General features: G+C 39.6%; 1 protein-coding gene and 1 long non-coding RNA gene across 3 annotated transcripts in view; one reads left to right on the top strand and one right to left on the bottom strand.

Moving 5' to 3' along the window:
- Positions 1 to 16693, bottom strand: part of LOC109444085 (uncharacterized) — an 816445-nt gene that overhangs the window by 719605 nt on the left and 80147 nt on the right. The window lies entirely within an intron of this gene.
- PKIA (cAMP-dependent protein kinase inhibitor alpha) overlaps positions 4079 to 16693 on the top strand; it is a 64175-nt gene continuing 51560 nt past the window's right edge. The window contains exon 1 of one of the 2 annotated variants that reach the window (XM_019725652.2): positions 4079 to 4366. The gene's annotated coding sequence lies outside the window, so the exon portion shown is untranslated. The remainder of the gene's footprint in view (positions 4367 to 16693) is intronic. The other variant, XM_019725661.2, reaches the window with a different exon arrangement.

The following is a 16693-nucleotide window of genomic DNA, read 5'->3' as shown; positions in this document are numbered from 1 at the left end:
TATGCAGTAGTCATTGTTCTTCTTATTTCAAAAATGAGACCAAGTCAGGCTGGGACTGGAAGGATCCAAGCCCAGGTCTGTTCAACTATAAAAGCCCGACCTTCTGAGTCATCTCCATCTTCTGATTCCCTTCGCCTTCTCATCCTCTCCCCGCTTAAGTTTCTATGAACCTTTACCCCCAACAGCAGGTACCTAGATACCTAGCAACTCCTTCCACTAAACTACACATCATGAATTATTAACCGTAAGTTTTAGCATGTCCTCTCTTTCAAGGAATTTAGAACTTGAAAAGGAGATGGAAGCCTGCGCAAGGGGCAAGGATAACCCTTATCAAGCATGAGCGCCCCCTAACGTCTGCACTAGGCAATTCCACATCATCTCACTATAACCTCATTGGAGGGCATCCTAACCTTTTAACCGTAGATCCCGATCTTGGACAATCTGCAGCAGCCTACCTAACTCTTCTTAAAATAACACCTTTAAATTCATCAAATCTATAAAATTTCAAAGGAAACTCATTTCCAATTTAAAAATGAAGTTTTCGAAATATTTCAAAAACCAAATTTGTAATAAAGAAATACATGGAATAAAATGAATGAATGAAATGAAATTTTAAATTCATTAAATAACAAGATGTAACGGTGGTTCTATTAACCACTATAATTAAAAATAGCGATGTTGGTGGAACAGGTTAACAATCCTGATACAGCTATACACGTGCAATGGAACTAAACGATTAAGTAAACGGAGGGAGGATGGGAGGAGCCACATTTCTCACTGTTGGAGTAGGAATTTACAGATAGGCAAGGGGAGGACACTAAAATGATCCACTTGTTAACGGATTAGAGTTGGAGATATCAGTGTGTACTCATTTAGCTCGATAGAGGCACAGATAGTTACATACAGAAATATGTATAGATATGTGTACAAACATGGGCTGCTATGCATATCTATTTCTTTGCTCTATCAGTTAAGAGAGCCTAAACAAATGACACACCCCTAGAAATAGCACACCTAGAGCCCAGATCTTGGTGGCTGTTAACATTTTCCAATAAAAGGAAGCAGGGCCTGCCTTGGAGAAATGGCTGATTCTAGGACTGGGGCACGAAATATACAAGATAAGCCTGGAGCATCTTGTAGTGCCAAAAATTAAGGAAGTGCGCGCACACACACACACACACACACACACCAAAGGGAGTATGGAAAAGGAGCATAGGCGCCAACAGAAGGAGCTCCCAATGGCCAAAGCTGGAGTAATAAGAGCAACAAAACAAAGCATTGGATTAGAACCCAAAGTATAAAATAAATATCCACGAGTCTATACTGACACAAATAAATAATTAGAGCAATTCGTATTTAGGGGAGAATAGACAAATCTGTGCAGAAGAATTCCACATACTTTATGTACACACTCTACCCTCAAGGAGATGGAGCATGACTCTGCACTCCTCAGGTACAGGCTTCACACAGTGACTTCCTTCCAACAGGTACATATTGAAGGGGTGGAGGAACAACTTTCCAGAAGAGAAATCTGAGATACTACCCTAGCCAGATGGTCAAGGTCAACAACATCCATAAATCCCATTGATGGTATATACCTTTGATAGGATGCTATGAAAATGGCACTTGATCTATGTGGTTGTTCTCCCAATGAACCATAACCCCAATCTTATCATGAGGAAGGCATCAGATACATTACAAGGGTGAGATGTGCTACAAAATACTTGACCAAGACATGGAAACAACCAAAATGTCCTTGATAGATGAGTGGATAAAGAAGTTGTGGTATATATACACAATGGAATACTATTCGGCAGTAGGAAAAGATGATAGAGGAACATTTGTGACAACATGGATGGATCTTGAGAGAGTAATGCTGAGCGAAACAAGTCAGACAGTAAAAGCAGAGAACCATGTGATTTCACTGATATGTGGTATATAAACCAAAAACAACAAAAGAACAAGACAAACAAATGAGAAACAGAAACTCATAGACACAGACAATAGTTTAGTGGTTGCCAGGGGGTAAAGGGGGCGGGGGGTGGGGGGTGGGAGATGAGGGTAAGGGGGATCGAATATATGGTGATGGAAAAACTGACTCTGGGTGATGAACACACAATGGGATTTATAGATGATGTAATACAGAATTATACACCTGAAATCTATGTAATTTTACTAACAATTGTCACCCCAATAAATTTAATAAAAAAATTTAAAAAAAAAAGAAAAAAATACTTGACCAGTATGCCTCAAAAGTGTCAAGGTCATCAAAAAAAAGTCTGAGAAACTATCACAACCCAGAAAAGCCACAGAGGACGTGACAATAAAATGTAATGGGATGTTCTGGATTGGAGCCCTGAACACAATTAAGGACATTAAGTAAAACCCAAGAAAATCTGAATAAAGTACAGACTTTGGTTAATATTCATGCATCAATACTTGTTCATTAATTGCAATAAAGTTACCATCTTAATGTAAGTTGTTAGTAACAGAGGAAAGTGGGGATGGGATATATGGAAACTCTGTAACAGCGCCTTAATTTTTCTGTACAAATTGTAAAACCATTCTAAAAATACATAGTTTGTTAAATATAACAAAAAAAGGAGTGATGATTTGATTGCAACATCAGAGTCATGATATTTTGAGATATCTATAAAAACTGCAATAGAATATCATCTGTGCCTTCTCTTGGTGACAGTCACAAGTACTCCCAATATTACTGTAGTTTGCTGTCTGCAAGTATATTTACAGGAAATGCTAACTGCTCAATTTCAGTTAGAGGATAGTGAAACTAAAGATGTAATATTTCCACCCAGATCCTACATATACCCCTTACATACAAATTAAGAATCACTGAGCTATGGGATATAATGGCCTAATTTTATGGCAGTGAGGCTCAGAGAGATGAATTAGCTTGTTCTAGCTTTCAAAAAGGATACATTCTGGGGCCAAAAATTCTTACTGAGTTTTGGAACTCTACTTCACTATGTCCCAATTTTGGGACTGGTGACAGAGGGATGGGAACACATCTTTGAGCAAAGGTGCTTCCTGGGCAGAGTGCAATGCCATTCAGGTTGCTGGACAAATCCACCTTGTAAAGCTGGCCTAGACCTGACGATGGGCAACTCCAAAAGCACCGCAAGTTGAGTGAGGGATCTACACTCACACAGAACCCTAGTGTGCAGGAAACTCTCTGCCTGGGCATGGCTCAGCAACAGGAACGCTGCCTGCAAAGAGAGCAAATGCCTGGCCTCTTCCCCCTTAAAGCCTCAAACTGCTGATCTGGTCAGCAGAAGAGAGAAGGGGGCGGGGGAGGCAAGAGGCAGAGAGGGGGTGGGGAACACAGGTCTGTTAATAGCTGGTGCCAATTTAAAGAGAGAAGGAAGGGGCTTACATGCGTATATGCTCATGGTATTGTTCCCAAGGCTAATTCTGATAAATGCGTTGGGAAAGAAAGAGGTCGAGCCATCTGTTAATGTGCATTCTGCTTCTCGGTTTCCAAATGTTATAGCTGTCACCGGAGCAGCCAGCCCAAGGGGTGGGTGTGTGTGTGTGTTGGGTGGGGGGATAAGTAACCCACTAAACAGCAACAAATCCTGTTTCCTTGGGCGCTTTCTCTGGTCGATCCTGCTTCTCCACTCCTTTGGGAGTTTCCCGATCCATGACGTAAGCAAGAGGGTGAGAGGTCCCAGCTTTCATAACTGTGAGCGGTGTGGCTGTGTGTGTACGTGTGCGTCCTTGTGTGTGTGTGTGTTGGGGGAAAGTGGAGCGTGCTACAAGAGGCTGAGAAACAAACCAAAAAAAAAAAAAATCGCCAAATTAAAACATTTCGCCTCTTTTGAATGTTTATCTCAAAAGACAATCCCAGTCTCCAAATCAGGGAGCTGAACAATACTGATAAGGACGAGAAGAGGGTGGGAAATCCACACAGTGAAATGGAGCTGTCCATGAGGCGGCTGTGACAGGGGAGCACTTAGAGGACAGGCGCTCTGCAGAGAAAGTCACTCAGGCTCTCCTCTCTCGGTCCCCCACCCAGTGACGCCTCCTCTGTTCCAGCATCCATAGAAAATAAACCTGAAACCCGCAGCGGGAAGGCGGCCGTCCGCCGCAGTTTGCAGGCGCCTCCCCTGCGGCCGGGAGAGGGCCCTCTCCCCCCGCGCTGGCGCGGAATGCGGCGATCCGGCCCGGGGCGGGGATGACTTCATGCGGTCTGTGGGAGCCGCCGAGCGGCAAGCGAGAGAGCCAGCAGCTGCTGCAGCCGGCAGGTGGGGTGCAGGACGGCGGGGCTGACCACGCACACGGCCCGGCGCCGAGGCACTGCGGTCCGGGCAGCGGGCGGGACGTGCGCTGATTCCGTCCGGACAAGGTAAGCGGCCCGGCCACGCAGCGCGGTGCTTTCCGCTGGGTGGATAATGGGGGTTACGGTGCAGAGAAGGGGACACCTCTGCTGCATTCTGCGATGGGAAAAGGAGCGACAACTGGGATGGAAATGTTAACCAGCAAGTGCCTGAGGTCGGAGGAGCGCTGTTCCTGGGCAAACAAAGAGGGCGGTCAGCCCTATGCTCTTCAAGATAAGAGACCGTTTCAGTCCCAGACTCGCTTAGACGTTGAAGGGATTCTCGATGTAAAATAATTTGAGCTGCACTTTACGTGTCCACCTTCAGCCTTCCCTGGGTTAGTTCCTGGTTGGGGAGCAGCAGTCCTTGGAGGCAAGCTGGGGAAGTAAGCAGAAACCCCCCTCTCCTCCTCCTACCTTCCGCGGGCCTCTCCTTCCCCGTCGTCAGAATGGGTCGGTGCACACACATTACATTCAGGGTCAAACACCTTCAATGTCCAGCCTCTACAAAGCCTCACATCAGGGAGCAACTTCTCTTAGCTCCTGGAGTTCAGCTTGGGTTGAGCAGGACTTCGCTCCACTGCCAGTCACTTCAGTGATTTCTTTTGTGGGCGGTGGGAGGCCTGGTGGAGGTGCTGTGCCCATTCACAGGCCAGCTCCTGTCAGCTCCTCTCCACCACCTGTTTCCATGATGGATTTTGTCAAGGACCCAGAAGGGCACTGCCAGACACCAGTGTGGGTATTCTCTCTATAGGCTGGTACCCGCGCCCCTCCCCTAAATACATGGCATGAGAAACCAGTACCAACCTGGTTTCTGGTACTTCCCTTCACTGCAGACACTGTGCTACCAGAAAGCTGTGGGGGACAGCAGACTGTGCGGGGGTGTGAGAGGAGGCCATGCCTATAGATTCTGCCCCCTGTGCCCAGGCATAGAAATGTGAATGCCCGTCTGTCCAGTTTTTCTTGAAGCCTTTGCAGTCCAGCTGGGTTGTGAGATACCTTGCTGGGTAGGGTTGGAGGAAAGTCCTCCCCAAAGCGCCAGCAGTGCATTTGTCCCAGGATTCCCCCGTAACCTCAAAAGAGTTTCCAGAGAGGCTTTCCCCGCAGGCACTCGGAAAGCCAACGGCGTTGGCAGATCTAAGCCTCTGGCTGTCTGGGCATCCTCACGTGGGGCTCCCCGTTTAAACAGGGTGCTGACCGCTTGTCCTTGGGTTTCCCCACGAACCCCTGCCTGTTCCTGTTGCCACCTAGGGATGCACGTTTGAACGGTGCCCTGTGAAGTGGGTAAGATGGCTGTGATGGGGATTGCAAACGTGCCACTTCACCAGTGGAGAACAGTTGCAATAAGCCAGACTGTGGAGTGTCTGTGTGCCAATCTTCTGTTTCAGAGGAGACCTGTTATCTTTACACTTGAAATTAGAGAGACAGTCTGACTTAACAGCCATGTCATTTTATTTTAGCGAATTAAAAGAGAAGATCAATGAAAAAGAGGGGCAGGGTTTATGGCTAAAACAGTTACCTCTGCTTATCTTGCTTTTTAAATATCGCTTTTAGACAAAGATACTGGTTCTGAAAAATGATGTGGATTCTGTTATATGTTATTATTGATTCCTGATTACAAAGTCTCTTTTTAAGATACACTGTAGAAAGATTTGAGCTGATTTCTTTGTCTCCACCTTCAGTATACGAGGCGGGGGAGGGCGCAGAGGGCTGACAAATCCCACAGCAAGTGTTCCCTGGGATCATAAACACTTCAGGGCTGATTTCATTTCTGGCTTGTTGTTGTTTTTATTAGGTGTTGAGTGTGCCTTGGGTTTGAAATATAAAATTTTCAAAATTCTAGAATTTTGACTCACGCTCACCACCTAGGAAAGGGAACAAAGAACAAAACCCTTGACTCCATCACCTTTCTTTCCTAATCTTAAAATATTTAAATATATAAATAATTATTCTGAATAGTAAATGATAACAAATACTAATAATTCATTTTTAAGAAATTAGGCTTGGTATATGAAATACAGATTAGTGCCATGGATCTTAACAGCAACACAAATTTCTGTAAATCTCAGAGGCGTCTTTATGGTGAAGAGCAGTGCATGAGAATATCTTCATGATGGTTAGAAACTGAAAGTGTCTGTGACTTGGCTTCTGAAGAAACTGAAATATTTGGCAAGAAATTAGGGGACTGGTACTGCCGCAGCTGGCCTCAGACCTGCCATTAATTTTACAGGTGAGCTGACTCTACTAAGTTATGGATGAGAGACGTTATGGATTGGAGAAGCCTTTTCAGGAAGATAGAAAACATGTTGGAAAATTTAATTTTTCATTTCAGAGCACCTGAGCAAAATAATTAAATTTGAGGGATTTCTGAATTTGGACTTTAGGTTTAAACAATTTCTGAGGAAGTTTCTAAATTCAGAGTCTTAAAAGGTAACCTATGTATGATTTCGTGACCGAAACTGATTCATGACTTTATTTCCTTTTCTTGAACCATCTCCCAGGGAAAGGAAAAATTAATTGCCTGGTGTTTAGCAATGGAGGAGGAATGAAAACTAGGAATGAAGTGCACTGTTAGATGCTAAATGAACTGCAGGCACCTTCACAGGTTTGACATGAGAGGACTGAAGTCAATCTATTGCTTCCCAATCATGGGGAAAAAAATTCAGTCTGACGGGGCTCAGTGTTATCAGTAACTTAGTACAAATTTAGGAGCCAGTGTCCCCTCTGATGACAAAAGGCGTTTTCTGGTGCTGCATTCTCCCCATTAGCTACAATGAAAACAACCTTATCTTGAGATTTTGAAAAATGGGCAAGAAACAAAGAAGTAAGAATAATAAGGCTGACGAAGAAATGTCATTTCTATTCAACCAGTGCGTCCACTGAGAATGGGTAGAAAAGTGCTGTTCTGAAAGCCTCTTCATTGCCAAAGTTCTGCGACATTTCATCCTGTTCATTATATCTATAGTTTTAAGTTCTCTTTTATGCTACTGTTTTTTAAATACCTGCATTTAAAAGTGATTAATAAGTAATATGTATCAAGAATATCTCTTTATGTGATTGCTCTTTATCTAGTTTCTTACTAACCCCCTTAACATCCCGAGGGCAAGACTACACCAAGTGGTCTTATTTCTCATTTGTACCCCATGATGTCACACCTGTATGTCTTCAGCTGTTCCTTTCACTCGCCCTGCTGCATAGTGAAATCTTGCTCACATCAGACACCATCTCTTCCATGAAGCCTTCCCGTACCCACCTTCCTTCCCATGTCAGCTATGTTTTCTCCCTTGTTTAAATTCCTATGGCACTTTCTAGCTCCATCTGTCCTTTTGTGTGTACATGCTTTGCTCTTCTAAAATAGCCTTGGAGAGCAGGATGTGTGAGTAACAACATATTATTGCCTGTAACTCAGTGCCTAGCTATGCATATACATAGCAGATATTCAGCAATTTGATTTTGGTGAAGAAATTGGTTATTATTTCCCAGGGTACGTATCTACCTAATTTCTCCACTAGCCAAGTCAGGCTTTGAATATGTGTGCAAGTCCCAATGTAGTTGTTTAAGTTCCTTATGTAATAATAAATGTAGTAAAAGTACATTCAAATAGTTATATTCAACCAAAGTTCATTGTAAGCTTGCATGCCATTAAATGATAATTAGCTCTTCCATTAGAAGAAGCATAGTAAGCATAACCAAGAAACTTTAAAGAAGACATGGTACCTGCGTTTAACATGCTTGCATTCTGTCCAGAAAAACTAAGCATATATATATATATATATATATATATATATATATGAACACTTATCTAGTTTTAAGGCACTGGCTACGGTATCTAATTCCATCCTTGTACTATATGGTAACTTTGCGTCGAGGAAACAGGCCCAGAGTTGTCACCTGAATAGGCAATATTCTTTTCCACATTACTATGCTCTTCGAAGTGAAACTGAGTGAAGGAAAGTGATACGGAAACATAAGGTCGGAGCCATCAGAGTAGTTTAAGATTGTGTGTGACTGATCTTTCCAGTGCTTCGTAACCATTTGGGTCTTAAGATCCCCTTTGATAATTCAGTAAAGGTTATGCACCCACTCCACAAGTGCAAGTACACACACACACACACACACACACACAGAATTGTGCATACAATTGCAGGTGTGTAAGGACCCAGTAAAGCCTCCTTAGCAATGGTTTGAGGACACCCACTCTGGGCTCCCTCTGACAATGCTTTACTAGCCCAGGTGTGTGCTTTACTAGCCCAGACATTCCTGGTACTTGTCATGAGTCTGTCCTATTGTCCTGAGGACCCAAAAGGAGAGCTTTTCACTAGCACTGGCACCAAGGCAGCTGAGATGACTAGGAAGCAAGCGCCAGGGAGAGCAGTGAGTCAAAGCACCTTGATTCATGGAAAAGGAATTCCAGAAGGAGCTCCATTACACATTCCAAAGGGCTTATTTAGGGTTTTCCCATCAAAACCATTTTTACAAGAAAGAAAGTGTTCTCAGACTTGAGTACTACGCTGCCAAATATGTAGGACAGCACTGCCAGCAGTTGAGTGGTTTATTCTACTTTGAAATCTATTTGGTTTTCTTAGGATGGACAGATGCCTGCCTCGTTGTTTCTATTCCTTTCTGGTACTACTGTCTACAGTAATATATTTGCTTTTCGCAAGTTAAGGAGAGAATGACAAGTGTTGTCCATCCCTCTTAGGTTCTAAAACAATCACCAGCATAACAATGCATGAACATTGAGCTTATACATGAGGAGACACACACTTGCTAGCACGGTTCCTGAGGTAGAGTTCACAGAGGTGTGACAAGAACAGCTTCAATCTAGACAAAATGGACCTGGAGAGACGGAGAGATAGAACCCTCAGGAGGACAACTTAAGCTGTTGCGTCCTTTCCATTTCCCAAAATATGATGATAACTGTACATGTAAGCTCCTAAAATGAGTGCAATTTTACGGAAGCTTCATGATCTGCCTCCTTTCTCTGAGGCAAATTTGTACTTTATGTTATAGTAGATTAATTTTTAGCATGGTAAAATGGACGCAACATAAAGATTTACCTTTTTTACGTGTACTATTCACTGGTATTCACTAGCACATTTACAAAGTTGAACAACCAGACTACTATCCATTTCCAGAATGTTCTCATCATCCCAAATAGAAACTCTGCATCCATTAAACAATAACCCTTCATTACCCCCAACCCCCAGCCTCTGGTAAACTCTATTTTCTGTGGCTATGAATTTGCCTATTCTATGTACGTACCTCATATAAGTGGAATAATACAATATTTGTCATTTTGTGTCTAGCTTCTTTCACTTAATACGAGGTGTGCCAAAAAAAGTAAACAAGTGGACACTTTGGTCAACATTGCTCAAGCAGTAGTTCACCATAATCAGAAGTGTCTAGGTGCTGACGGTAACCACTTTGAGCACCTCTTGTCATTGCAGAAGTCAAACGTGATTTGTATTCATCTTTTGTTATCAGTATATATTGAGTATTACAGTTTTCCTTTCTTAAAATATGTATACATTTTTTTTGTACCCTCTATATAATGTCCTTAGGGTTGATCCATGCTGTAGCATGTGTCAGAATTTCATTCCTTTTTAAGGCTGAATGATATTTCACTATGCACTGAAGTCAGACAATTAAGTTTGCGAACTTTCCACTGTGTAAGTGCATGGTGGAAAGTTCACGAATTTAATTGTCTGCCCTGTGTAGTAATTTTTCGTTGCAAAACACTTTTGGTACATTGTCTTTCTATATTAATGATATCTAACATATAACACTACAGTATTACCTTTAGTAGATGCCTAATAATGTGTACTGTGCATGTGCCATGGTTTTATTCAACCAAAACATAGGCATTTATTATGTCATAGGCATTTATTATGTTCCAAATTGTTTTATGATTTCAAGCTGTGTTGTAATGGACATAGAGGCACATGTCTTTATATACTGGTGCTTTAACTTTTGATGGAAAAATTCTTGGAGTGGTATATGGAATGGTATTGTTGGGTCAGAGATTACGCTCATTTATAATTTGAATACATACATTGACTATAAAAATCATACATTTCTTCAACAGATAGTATTTCTGTACTTTCTGTAACCATTTCTAACAATCTTAAAAATGAATGTGTGTAATATAAGGGAATCCATTAAATATGATTTGAGAAAGGAAATATGCTCACTTTTTTCATGTTTAGTTCGTGGAAGAAAAGTGCTATACACAACTATTGAAAGATTTCGATTCTCTCAGTCACCTCTCAGGTCATTTAAAAAATATTGCACAGTGAATGCATCATGTTGGTAGAGACTTCTAACAACAACAGAAACTAGAACATCTATAGCTAATTTAGCTTTTTTTTTTAAGCTCCAGCAATGGGCCATTTGTATCCAGCCTAATATGATATTTGGTCTCTTCTTTTTTTCAAATTTATGTACCTGCATTATGGTAAATCTTTTATTTTGTTGTGTTTCTTTTTCATTAGTTTCTTTTCAGTGTATCCTTGTTCATTTCTCCTGAAACCAAGTAATTAAAGCCCAGTGTTGGAAGGGTCTCATTCACGCTACACTGCAGAATATTGGACTATCTGAAGTGTAAACAGAACTGGCAAGAATTCGAATTACCCTACTCAGACTGAAACTGCCTTGATTTGCTTTGTCCAACAAAAGAGAACCAGAGAGCTTGCTGCGTATTGCATCACGTTTTACAGGAAGTAGAAATTAACATGCTGAAAGGGCAAGCTGCTTAAAACTGAAGAGTTTCAAGGACATAAACACTCCCCAGACATTCACACAGTATTTTAAGGCAGGCCTTTTCTTGGGTTCATTCGGATGGAGGGATCTATTAATAAACATTTCTTGTACTATTTACTTTTGTCTTTACTGCTGTCTGATCAAACCCTCATTAAAAGGCAGACATAGAACAAATAAGCATTCCGGTTTTTGCCTGAATAGGCAACAAGAAGCCCACATTTTACACAGTGTACCAGAGTGGCTATGAGACTGAGGGGAGAAGCTTTGCTGTTTTGGTCATGGCAATAGGAGCAGAAACACACACTGCTTGCTTCCTTTTGTTGTATACTGCAGAGTCTGACTGAGTAAACAGAGAAGTCAGTAATATCTCTAATGCCATTTCTTACAATCCTCTCTGTGGTCGTTCACACCCAGGTTCTCTGATAATTGAAATGTAATGAAAAACAACCAGAATGTTAATACCTTCTATCCATTCACAAACATCCTGCCAGAACTTGCACAAACAATGTTGAAACTGAATTGGTGGTTACGCAAAGGGATCACTGAGAATAATCAGACTCACCGAATCCAAACTCAGATTTAAAGATTGTAATGATCTAAGGATTTCAATATTTGTCATATATGGTAATATACAAAAATTTTACAGAAGTAAAATTATATGTATGGGTTTTAAATTATAAGGTATGCTCATTGGAGAATAATGAATTTTAGAAGGATTCATTCTGAAAAGGCTGCATTAACACTTTTTTGTAACCACTACACTCAAAAATAAATTGTGATAAATCATTGCTCATCCAAGTTCATCTCTCATCTCAAGGAAGGGAGCTGTTCTTGGGGAAATTGCCTTCCTTTAATGCGTACTTTATTACAGTGGATGGAGCTAAAATGAAATGGGGCTGACTTTCTTAACTATTGTGGCACACCCACATTTACCTAATAATCAGTGCAGAATGGTTTTATAATTTTAAAAAGAAATGTACCTACTAAGAATCCCCATTGATAAAAGCGAGTTGAGACATGGGGTGATCTTGAGGAAGAGAATTCTAAATTACATTCCCTACAATCCAGGATTGCAAAGAAAGATGTTTTATGAACGTTTAGATTTCAATGAATACAACCTGTTATTTTAAGAGAGTAAAATACCAAGAACACAAAAATGTCTGCAACTCAAATGGTCAATTTGGTACTTGCCGTTCTCATAGGTATTTACAAATATTTGGTGGACAACAAAAGGGAATGATTTCCACTTACTTTTGAAAGCTGCCCTCTAGTACAAAGTAATTGCTATTCTACACAAGTTAATTGTGAATATTTTTGTAGGTTTCTTGCCAAACCATACTCTCTTCCCGCTGAGGTTTTGGCAAAGTGGGAGTTAGAGGTGATGCACATTAAAGTTTCAGATAATAGCTAGTAAGTTGTTCAAGCTACTCAGCCAAGCACACACAGTCCATTTACGCTGCACAGGAAAGCACACGACAGTACCCCCTTTCTTCAACTGCACCGGATTTGGGCTTTTAGAAAATTCAATATGCAAGATACGGATTGTAATAATAAAAGATTAGTCAGTGGGTACCTTATCTCCATGCCTTTTTCAATCTCACTGACTGTAAAGAACACAATCACAGATTGAACACTTTTTCTACCTGCATGTTAGGTGTGAGATAGTGGGCCTGCCACATTTTCATAAGGCTTTGTGACATCACTATTTCACCACCAAAATTAAATCTGACACCAGAATGATGTGACACTAAAGAGTCCGTTGAGTAATAAGCAAAGGAAGATGGGCATCTTAGCCACGGTTTAGGGGGAAAAAAATCACTATCCTGTTCAGGCAAAATACTTAAATGTTTAAATGTCCCCTTAATAAATAAAATGGAAATGAAATAAAATGAGAGTAAAATGTTATGAAAGCAAAGCAGTTGGGATTGATCTCCAAATATCTGACTATAAAATCAATGGGTTTTTGTTGTTCAATTTAAGAATTTTATTCTTGGAGCTGTCAGGCAGCTTACGCTCATTTTCAAGATCAATCAAAAAGCTCTAAACATAACCTTCAGACTATGCTGATCACTAGACCTCCCTCTTCCCTTTCTCTCTTTAATTGTTATTTATTTTTGGAAGTTTGGGCTACCACTGAAGTCCAAGTCAAGTCTTTCAGTAAGTGAATTTGAGCTCTACATCCCACCTCGTTTGAATCCCACCTCTACCATTTTCTAACTGTGACTTAGGGAAAGTTATACAGCGTCTGTGAATTGTTTCTGGATATTTAAAAGAGAAAAAGCACTGGGTTGTTGTGAAGATTAAAGAAGAGAACATAACAGAGAACTTAGTGTAATGTCTGAAACACTGTAAGGGTTAATAATTGTTTCCAATTGTTTTAATTCTCATGGGCAATTTACAACCAGATCCCATTACCAAAATGTTTACGTACCTACCTGTTTTCCTATTGCTCTCCATGTTAGTTAAACTAAGACTTGAAGTGACTCTGAACCTCATGGGAAGAGACCATTGCACATCATGGCAGTGAGGGGAGAGGTGGAACCCAACACAGAGAGTGGTCGGGCTCCCATCTGGCAGTAGCTGTGGGAATTAGACTTGGCCTCTATTTTTAACTCTGCAAGTAGTTGATTGGATGACCTGGGAAAAGTCAATTGGCTATTAATTCTGCAACTTATTTTCTTTCTGAATTTTACTATACGTCTAATCACTCTTTTCACTGACTCATTATCAGAAATTATATTAATGTTGAATAAAGGTGGTGATCTCAGAAGCAAATATCATATAAAATGGGAATGCTCTCTTACTTTGGAAACAATGGTTGACATTTTCCCCCCCATAATACAGTGGTGAATTTCCTTGAGCATGAAGCTCCAATTTATAAAGAGTTGCTGACATACACTGCCTCTAACAAAAGATTTTGAAAACCCTGCTACTTATCTGCCTAATATGCAAATACATATTTTAATGTGTAACTATGTCATAAAGTTGTCCAAAAGGAAAATTAACCTGTAATTCACTGTACATCATATGCAAGGACTGTTTTTGGTATATGATACCTCTCTATTTACTGAAGCTCAAAGAATTTAGAGAGAACATGTAAGCCTTTTAGTATTTAGGGTCTTGTTCGTTACTAGGTGCTACTGAATAGATGTGATCAGTAGCAACACCTTTAAACTGAAATTAAAAAATAGAGCCTAAATTAATGTAAAAATTTCAGTACCAGAAATGCCTGCCTATGAAAACTGCATTTTCAGATTTCACACATGCTTTAAGCACGATGACAATTTTTGTTGGTCTTGAAAAGCACATAATTTTACATTTTTTTCTTATTGGATTTTTATTACTGACATGGGCCATTTTGGCTTCAGTACAAAAGCTGCCTAGAACCTTCTGTTTAATATGTAAACCAACGTTGTTCACAACTCAGAATTTTGTGATCAGCAACTGTCAAATTGGCAATGATTGATTTTGATTGGTAGAGTCTATTCCTTTGCACCTAACTTTATTCTTTCATGTAAAAAGTGCAAATCATTAGTAGGAGTTGGTCCTAAATTCCCAAGTCAACATTGTTAATCCCTATTTCAATACTGAATTTATTGGCTATTCACTAAAGGTTTGAGGCATAGAATTTGGGCATAGTCTGATCCTAAGATGAGATGTTGCAAGCAATGAAAATACCTGTTTTAAATATACAAGTACATACATGTATACACACATGTTATTAATACATTTTATATATTTATGTGTATTATATATTAATTATATTTAACCAATCATCTGTGTGAATATATATACATGTATGCATATATATGTGTATTATCGTGAACATTTTCCTTCTAGTTCAAATATTTGATTATATTATAGTTGGATTTCACTTAAACAGATAAGTTCTTAGAGAAGCATTTGAAGAATCTTTGTTTCCAGAGTCACATTTTGTAAAAAAACTTATTTTTTCACTGCCTATTTATTTTTCAAAAGTTAAAGGAATGTATTTAAAATTTCAAAGTGATATGAGCATAAACATGTATTTACCTACTTCAGATTGCTGCGTGTTATGTATGTTATATATATATATATTAAACTTGAGCTTACTGGGTTATATCTACTCTCCAATATGTGAGAATTGTGGTATAGTTGCCTTTCAGCTTGGAACATGCTCTGGTTTCATGTGATGATATTTTATCCATTAAGTTCTCTGGCCTTCCATTGGCTTTTCCACTTTGAGGAATACATTTTATGATGCATAAGAATATTCTTCTGTACCTGCATTTCATGCCATAATCTGCCAGTGTCTCACAAAATCCTAATTTAAAATGTTCTCATTTGAATAGTGTTTCAGAATCGAGACTTGGCCATTTGTGAATCATCACATCTGTTCAGGTATTTCTCATTTTCTCTGCTGGAGAACAAGTAGGGAAAGGGGAAGCAAAACTGCACTGTAGAACATTCTAGTTCTTTTTCTAACCTGATTCGCTAGAAATGCACTCTTTTGGAAAACTAGCAAGATGACAGTGGCAGTTACATAGCCCCAGATTAGGGAATAGACCTAATATACTGTCATTTTTTTCAAGTAAGAGAACCAAACTTGGTCTGGCCTTTCACTCAATCTTCCTCACCACCCTAACCCAGGTAGTATACTTGTAACTAGGTTTTTTAAAAATAGTCATTTGTTTATTGTGATGTCTATTTTTGGTTCTGCTTCATTGTAACTTAGTTTCATAACACGTTTACACAGAGCCTGGTATTAACAAATGCCATGAGTTGGATTGCTGGGTTTCCTCCTGCTTTATATCTCATTAGCTCTAAGTTATAAATGCTTAAAGGCCAGACCCCTCAATTAGAAAATATAGGCACAATAAAACCAGTGTTTTTAAAATTAATTCTAGACTACATTTCTTTTAATGTTAAAGACATATAGCCTTATAGAGGGGTGTATGTTTGGATGCTTTATAAATAAAAGTAATATGATTAAGCATGCATTGACTTATACTACTAGATTTCCCTCTAAATTCTTCTTAGGACACAAATATTTATGGCATTTCTTTACTGTTTACACTTTATTAATTTACTGAAGTATGATGTATGTAATATGTCATATAAATGCTGCATCAACTGTAATACTAGTTTAGGAATTTTAATTTGGTATGTAAATATACTGACTTCTTGATTTTGAATCTTCACAACTTGGTTTTGAATATCACATACAAAGAGAAAAAAGACCCAAAGCAAATTTAAAGATCAATTATCAGTGGCAGACTCAAGAGACACCAGTGGACCTTCACTTTCTCTTGATCTCATTCTATATTTCCAAGTCCATTGCTATGTGCATGTATTACTTTGAGAACTGTTTAAGAAGATACGCGCCTGTGCGGATGTGTTTTTCCACATGTAAACAGTGTCAAGCACTGGTAACATGTCAATTTTTATGTAGATTTCTGGAAGATCAGGGCTGGCCATAAAAATAAATGAATATATTAGAAGGGGAGTTTTCCCTCATCCTGAAATAATAATGATAAATTATATTTTTTAAGCATTTTATCATTTTCAAAGCATTTTTACATCCATCTTCTCATTGGACCACCCTAACGAACTACC

This window comes from Rhinolophus sinicus, linkage group LG14 (assembly GCF_036562045.2).
Source record: "Rhinolophus sinicus isolate RSC01 linkage group LG14, ASM3656204v1, whole genome shotgun sequence".
In the NCBI taxonomy this organism is placed as follows: Eukaryota; Metazoa; Chordata; class Mammalia; order Chiroptera; family Rhinolophidae; genus Rhinolophus; species Rhinolophus sinicus.
This window is presented reverse-complemented; position numbering and strand designations above follow the sequence as displayed.